Consider the following 6,883-nt stretch of genomic DNA (forward strand, 5'->3'; position numbering starts at 1 on the left):
TCTTACCTTTCTGGTGGTGTTTGCCAATTTAATTATAATGTGCCATGCTCTGACCAGTTTGCGTAGATTGTCTTCCTGCAGACTGAAGGGTCCCAAGTTTGATTCTGGTCAAGGGCATGTATCTTGGTTGCAGGAACATCCCTGTTAGGCGGTGTTCAGGAGGCAGCTTATTGATGTTTCTCTCTCATTGTTTTTAGCTCTCTATCTCTCTCACTTTATAAAAAATCAATAAAATATATATAAAAATAATAATTATAATATGCCTTGGCATGGTCTTTTGGGCTTCATTTTGGTTGGGACTCTGTGAGCTTTTTGGATTTATGTGGTTTTTTTCTTCCCTATATCAGGGAAGTTTTCTGTCATTATTTATTCAAGCACTTTTTTTATTCCTTGCTCAGTTTCCTCTCCTTCAGGCACCGCTATAATGTGGTGGTTGTTTTGTTTTGTGTTGTCCCAAAGTTCATTTAGGCTCTCCTCTTGCTTTTTAATTCTTTTTTTCTAGAAACTGCTCTACTTTGGTATTTTTTCTTATCTTTTTTAGCTCCCTGATGTGGTCATCTGCTTCTTCTAGTCTACGCTTGATGCTTTCTATTGAATTCTTTACAGCAATGATGTCATTTTTCATTTATTCTTGGTTCTTCTTCATTTCCTCCTACTTGTTACTCATATTGTTGAATTTGTCTTCCATTATTTTCAGCCACCTTATGACTATTTCTCTGAATTCTTTCTCTTATAGGTTGCTTGCCTCTATTTCATTTACTTCCTTTACTGGTGATGGCTGCTTTTCTTTCATGTGTGGGCTGTTTCTTTGTCTCCCCATGGTCTCTCTTCTCCAGATGTCTGGTTATGTAGTTCTCTCTCCTGCATTGATTTAAAAGCACAAAATACAACAAAATTAGGTAAAATACACAAGGCACTGAACAGAAATGTATTCACAATATTGATAACTTCCAATAAAGGTTATTGGAGAAAGGCAAATTAGGGGATAGGAGATAAAGAAAAAGAGGAAAAAGAAAGAAAGAAAGGGAGTGTATAAATGAAATTGGGAAAATATAAAAAAGTAAGAGAGACAAAAAAGAGATTAAGAAAGAAAAGGGGAACCAACTATATACATGGGGAGAAAACTCCAATATAACAGCCACTAATCCCAGCAAATGCCAGCAATAAGTACCTGGAGATTTATGCAAACTACTAATATCAAGTGAGGCAAGTGATAACAGAAGCAAAAAAACAAACAAACAAAAGAATAAGCAAAAAAAAAATCGCACAAAAATGCATAAAATTCAATATAATCAACATTCAAGCAAAAAACGTAAAAAGGACAAAGATTTTGTATAGTTAAGACAGCAAAGAGAGAGGTGTGTATGGACTTGGAGCAGAGGATTGGAATGGTGAAATTTTAACAGGGCATAAACAGAAAGAATATGGAAAATACAAAGCAGGAAAGGAGTAAGAGAAACAGGACATCAAAAGGGGAAAGGTTAGGAAGAGAGTAATGCATAAAAGTAGAGTTGAGATAGAGTAAAATGATGCTAAAGGAAAGAATTGCTGAAAATAGAATGTAAAACACTAATCCCAAAGTAAAATAAACAGAAAATAAAATGCCACTTAAAAAAAGTAAAATAGTGGCAGTAGTAATACTGATTGAAAATAAAAAATGTAATAATAATTTAAAAGGTAAAATCAAGTGAGGAAAAAAGAAAAAAATAGTTTCTTAAATAAAAGATGCAAAAAATGAAAATAAAAAATAAATAGTAAAAAAAATAAAATGTGCAATAGTGAAGGTCATTCATGTCCTCTATTGTTCTGTTTGGCACGCCTGTTTCCCAGTTGGGACAGTATTGCAGTTCAATGTGTTCCACTGCTCCTCAGTGTTCTAAGACAGTCTTGATTGTTAAGCAGGTAGTGTCTTAATTTCTTGTATTCCTTTATTTTTTATTATACAAGATTCAATTTGTGATTCAGCCCCTGGGTGGCAGTGTTTCTGGATTGACTTCTGGATCTATTTGGCCTCTCTAGCCTGTGTTTAGATCCTTCTCTTACTGTAGCACTCAATACCGGTTTGTGGGAGTGGGCTTCCTCAGAGGTGGCTCTCTAATGGTTACTCCCTGCTCCTATCTCCAGGTTCCAGAAAAACAACCTTCCCCTGAAGTCTCCTATTGTGTCCCCAACTGGGTGGTCCTATGCACTGAGCTTAGTAATCCAAAGCAAAGATTTGAAGAGTAAAAAGCCCAAGTATGTGAAAAATAGGTCTGCGCACAAGTCTGCACAGTCCCCTTTTCCTCATTGGGTCTAAGCAGCTGGCACACTTTTGATACCCCTTTGTGTCAGATCAAAATGGGTTGCTCTTTGGTTATCCTCTCTGTTAGCAGCTCTGATATATCCCTCCACATTCATGGATCATGCCAGCCCCAACTGCCACAGATTTTTCCAGGCACTGACTTCCCTGGTCCTCCAGCTCCTGCAAAGCATGCGTTTTTCTGTCCCCGCTGGAACCAGAGACCTCAGCTTCTCTGAGGTGAAATCTGATCCTTCCATGGTGGAGTGCAGAGCTCCCTCAAATCTGTGTGTTTGTGCCAATTGAGGACCGGTGCTCTGGGGCTCAAAGCTGTTTGGTGGCTGACACAGCTGTAGATTTTTAAGCTTCCAATAAGATCCACTCTCTCCTTCAAGATGGCATGGTCTACAAATCTGAGCCTGTAGGTCTTGTAGGGGATCCAGCAGCAGTGGGGGCTGCCTGGTCAGGGGAACCCCATCCACCAGTCCCCCACCTTCTCCTGGAGTATAGCTGTCCCATAACTTGGCAACAAACACTCTCCTCATGACTTCCAGCTGCTCTTTCTTTCAGCTCTGGGACAAGGGTTGAAACACATCTGTCCATTCTGACGCCATTTTTTGAATTCCCATAGTAGGAGACTTTAATACATCACTGACATCACTGGATAAATCCTTTAGACAAGAAAATCAGCAAAGAAACAGCAATTCTAAATAACATACTAGATCAGATTGACCTAATTGACATCTTCACAGCATTTCACCCCAAATCCACCAAACATATGTTCTTCTCAAGTGCACATGGTACATTTTAAAAAATAGACTACATATTGGGTCACAAGCAGTAGTCTCCCCAAATTAAAAAGGACTGAAATCATATCAAGCATTTTTTCAGACCACAATGGCATAATAATAGGAATAAACTACAGTAAATACATTCCCAAAAATTCAAACACTTGGAAGCTGAATAGCATGCTACTAAACAATGATTGGGTTATCAATGAGAAAAAAGAAGAAAGTAAAAACATCCTGGAGACTAATGACAATTAAAACACAGCATTGCAAATCCTATGGGAAACAATGAAATCAGTCCTGAGAGGGAAGTTTATAGCTCTACAGGCCTACCTCAAAATAATAATAATAATAATAATTATAATAATAATAATAATAAATCATCTAACTCAACAACTAAAAGAATTAGAAAAAGAGCAACAAAAAAGTCTAAAGTGAGCAGAAGGAAGAAAATAATAAAGATCAGAGCATAAATGAATGACATAGAGACCAAAAAGTAATACAAAATATCAACAAAACCAAGAACTGGTCTTTGAAAGGATAAACAAGATTGATGGACCTCTTGCCAGGCTCACCAAGAAGCAAAGAGAGAGGACCCAAATAAACAAAATCAGAAATGAAGGAGGTGAAATAACAACCGATCTCACAAAAATACAAACGATTATGAAAACAATGCTATGAACAACTCTATTCTAACAAACTAGACACATTCCTAGAAAAATACAACCTTCCAAAACTTAAGAATATTCTAAAAATCTCTGATAACTATGGAAGAAATTGAAGTAGTAATCAAGAAACTTCCAGCAAATTAAAGCTCAGGGCCAGACTGCTTCACAGAGGAGTTTTACTAAACATTCAAGGAAGAAATAAAACCTATTTTCCTCAGACTATACCTGAAAATTCAAGAGAAAGGAACACTTTGTAACTCCTTCTATGAAGCATTATCACCTTAATACCAAAAACCAGAGAAATACAATACAATGAGAGAGAATTACAGGCCAATATCCCCCATGAACATAGATGCCAAAATTCTCAACAAAATTCTAGCAAATTGGATCCAGCAGTACATCAGAAAGATCCTACACCATGAACAAGTAGGATTTATCCTGCGAATGGAAGGATGGTATAATATCCGCAAATCAATAAATGTGATATATCACATAAACAAATTGAGAGATAAAAACCATAGTCATATCAATTGATTCAGAAAATGCATTTGACAAAATCCGGCACCCTTTTTTGATAAAACCTCTCAGCAAGGTGGGAATAGAAGGATAATATCCCAATATAATAAAAGCAACATATGACAAACCTACAGCCAACATCATACTCAATGGGCAAAAACTAAAACCAATTTCCCTAAGTAAGGAACAAGACAGGGATGCCCACTCTCACCACTCCTGTTCAACATAGTGCTGTAAGTACTAACCATTGCAATCAGACAAGAAGAAGGAGTAAAAGGCATCCACAGTAGAAAAGAAGAAGTAAAGCTGTCCTTATTTGCAGATGACATGATACTGTATATAGAAATCCCTAAAGACTCCATAAAAACTTATTAGACTTACTAAATGAATTTGGCAATGTAGCAGGATACAAAATTAACGCCAAGAAATCTATGGCAGTTCTATGCACCAATAATGAACTTGCATAAAGAAAGACTAAAAAAGAAATCCCATTTACCATTGCACCAAAAAATATTAAGATGCCTAGGAATAAACTTAACTAAAAATGTAAAAGACCTATACGTGGAAAAATACACAGCACTGAAAAAAAAAAGCGATAGAGGAAGACATAAGTAGATGGAAGAATATACCATGTTCATGGATTGGTAGAATCAACATTATCAAAATATCCATACTGCCAAAACCGGTTTGGCTCAGTGGATAGAGCATCAGCCTGCAGATTGAGAGGTCCCAGGTTTGATTCCGGTCAGAGGCATGTAACTTGGTTGCAGGCACATCCCCAGTAAGGGGGTGTGCAGAAGGCAGCTGATTGATGTTTCTCTCTCATCGATGTTTCTGGCTCTCTGTCCCTCTCCCTTCCTCTCTGTAAAAAATCAATAAAATATATTTAAAAAAAATCTATACTACCCAAAGAAATCTATAAATTCAATGCACTTCCCATTAAAATACAAATGGCATATTTCACATACCTAGAATGAACCTTCAAAAAATTCATCTGGAATTAAAAAAAGCCCCCAAATACCTGCAGCAATCCTGAGAAAGAAGAACAAAGTAGGGGGATCTCAATAAGATATAAAGCTGTATTACAAAGCCACTGTTCTTAAAACATCCTGGTACTTGCACAAGAACAGACATATAGATCAATAGAATAGAATATAGAGAACCCAGAAATCAACTCAAACCACTATGCCCAATTAATATTTGACAAAGAAGGCATGAACATATAATAAAGTCAAGAGAGTTAAAGACAAATGGTGTTGGGAAAATTGGACAGATACATGCAAAAAAAAAAAAATGAAACTAGATCACCAACTTTCACCATACACAAAAATAAACTCAAAATGAATGAAGGGCTTAAACATAAAATGGGAAACCATAAAAATACTAGAGGGATCCACAGGCAGCAAAATCTCAGACATATACCAAAAGAACTTCACTGATACTGCTCCTAGGGGAATGCAAACTAAAGAGAAAATAAACAAATGGAACTACATCAAAATAGAAAGGTTTTGCACAGCAAAGGAAAACAACAAGAAATCCCACTGCATGGGAGAACATATTTGCCAATGACATCAATTATAAGGGTTTAATTTCCAACATTTACAGAGAACATTTTTTTGAACAAAAAGAAGATAAACAACTGAACATAAAGAAGATAAACAACCCAATCAAATAATGGGCAAATGATCTAAATAGACACTTTTTGAAAGAATACAGTAGGAAGGCTAAGAGACATGAAAACCTGTTCAGTTATTAATAATCAGAGATGCAAATCAAAACAATAATGGGATACCATCTCACACCTGTCAGAATGGCTTTCATCAACAAATCAACAAATGACAAGTGTTGGCAAGGATGAGGAGAAGAAGGAACCCTCATGCACTGCTGGTGGGAATGCAGACTGGTGCAGCCATTGTGGAGAACAGTGTGGAATTTCCTCAAAAAATTAAAATGGAACTCCCATTTGACCCTTTGATCTTACTTTTAGGAATATATTCCAAGAAACTAGAAACAAAAATCAGAAAGGATATATGCACCCCTATATTCATAGCAGCACAATTCACCATAGCTAAGATTTGGAAAAAGCCTAAATGCCCATCAGCAGATGAGTGGATTAAAAATCTGTGGTACCCTTTTTTAATACTACATTGCGATAAAAAAGGAGTTCCTAACATTTGCAACAATATGGATGGAGATGGAGAGCATTATGCTAAGTGAAATAAACCAGGCAGAGAAAGATAAATATCATATGATCTAACTCATTTATGGAATATAATGAATGGCATAAGTTGAGGAACAAGATCAGATCCAGAGACTGAGAAATGTCCCTCAGAACCTCAAACCTCAGAGAAGGAGGGGGTTGGTGAGAGTAAGTGGGAGAGATCAACCATGGGACTTGTGTGCATGCATATCAGCCTAATCAATGGATACAGACAACAGGGTGGTGATGGGGCATGAGCGGGGCCTGGAGGAAATGGGGAAAAAGGATACATATGTACAATAATAATAATAATAATAATAATAATAATAGGTAAAAAAATTAAAAAGTAATTGTGCAGAAACCAATATGGCGGCATAGGGTAGACACCTGAATGCAGCCTACCACAACAACTTTGAATTTAGAACTGAAAAAC

Source organism: Pipistrellus kuhlii, unplaced genomic scaffold (assembly GCF_014108245.1).
Source record: "Pipistrellus kuhlii isolate mPipKuh1 unplaced genomic scaffold, mPipKuh1.p scaffold_m20_p_33, whole genome shotgun sequence".
Taxonomy (NCBI): Eukaryota; Metazoa; Chordata; class Mammalia; order Chiroptera; family Vespertilionidae; genus Pipistrellus; species Pipistrellus kuhlii.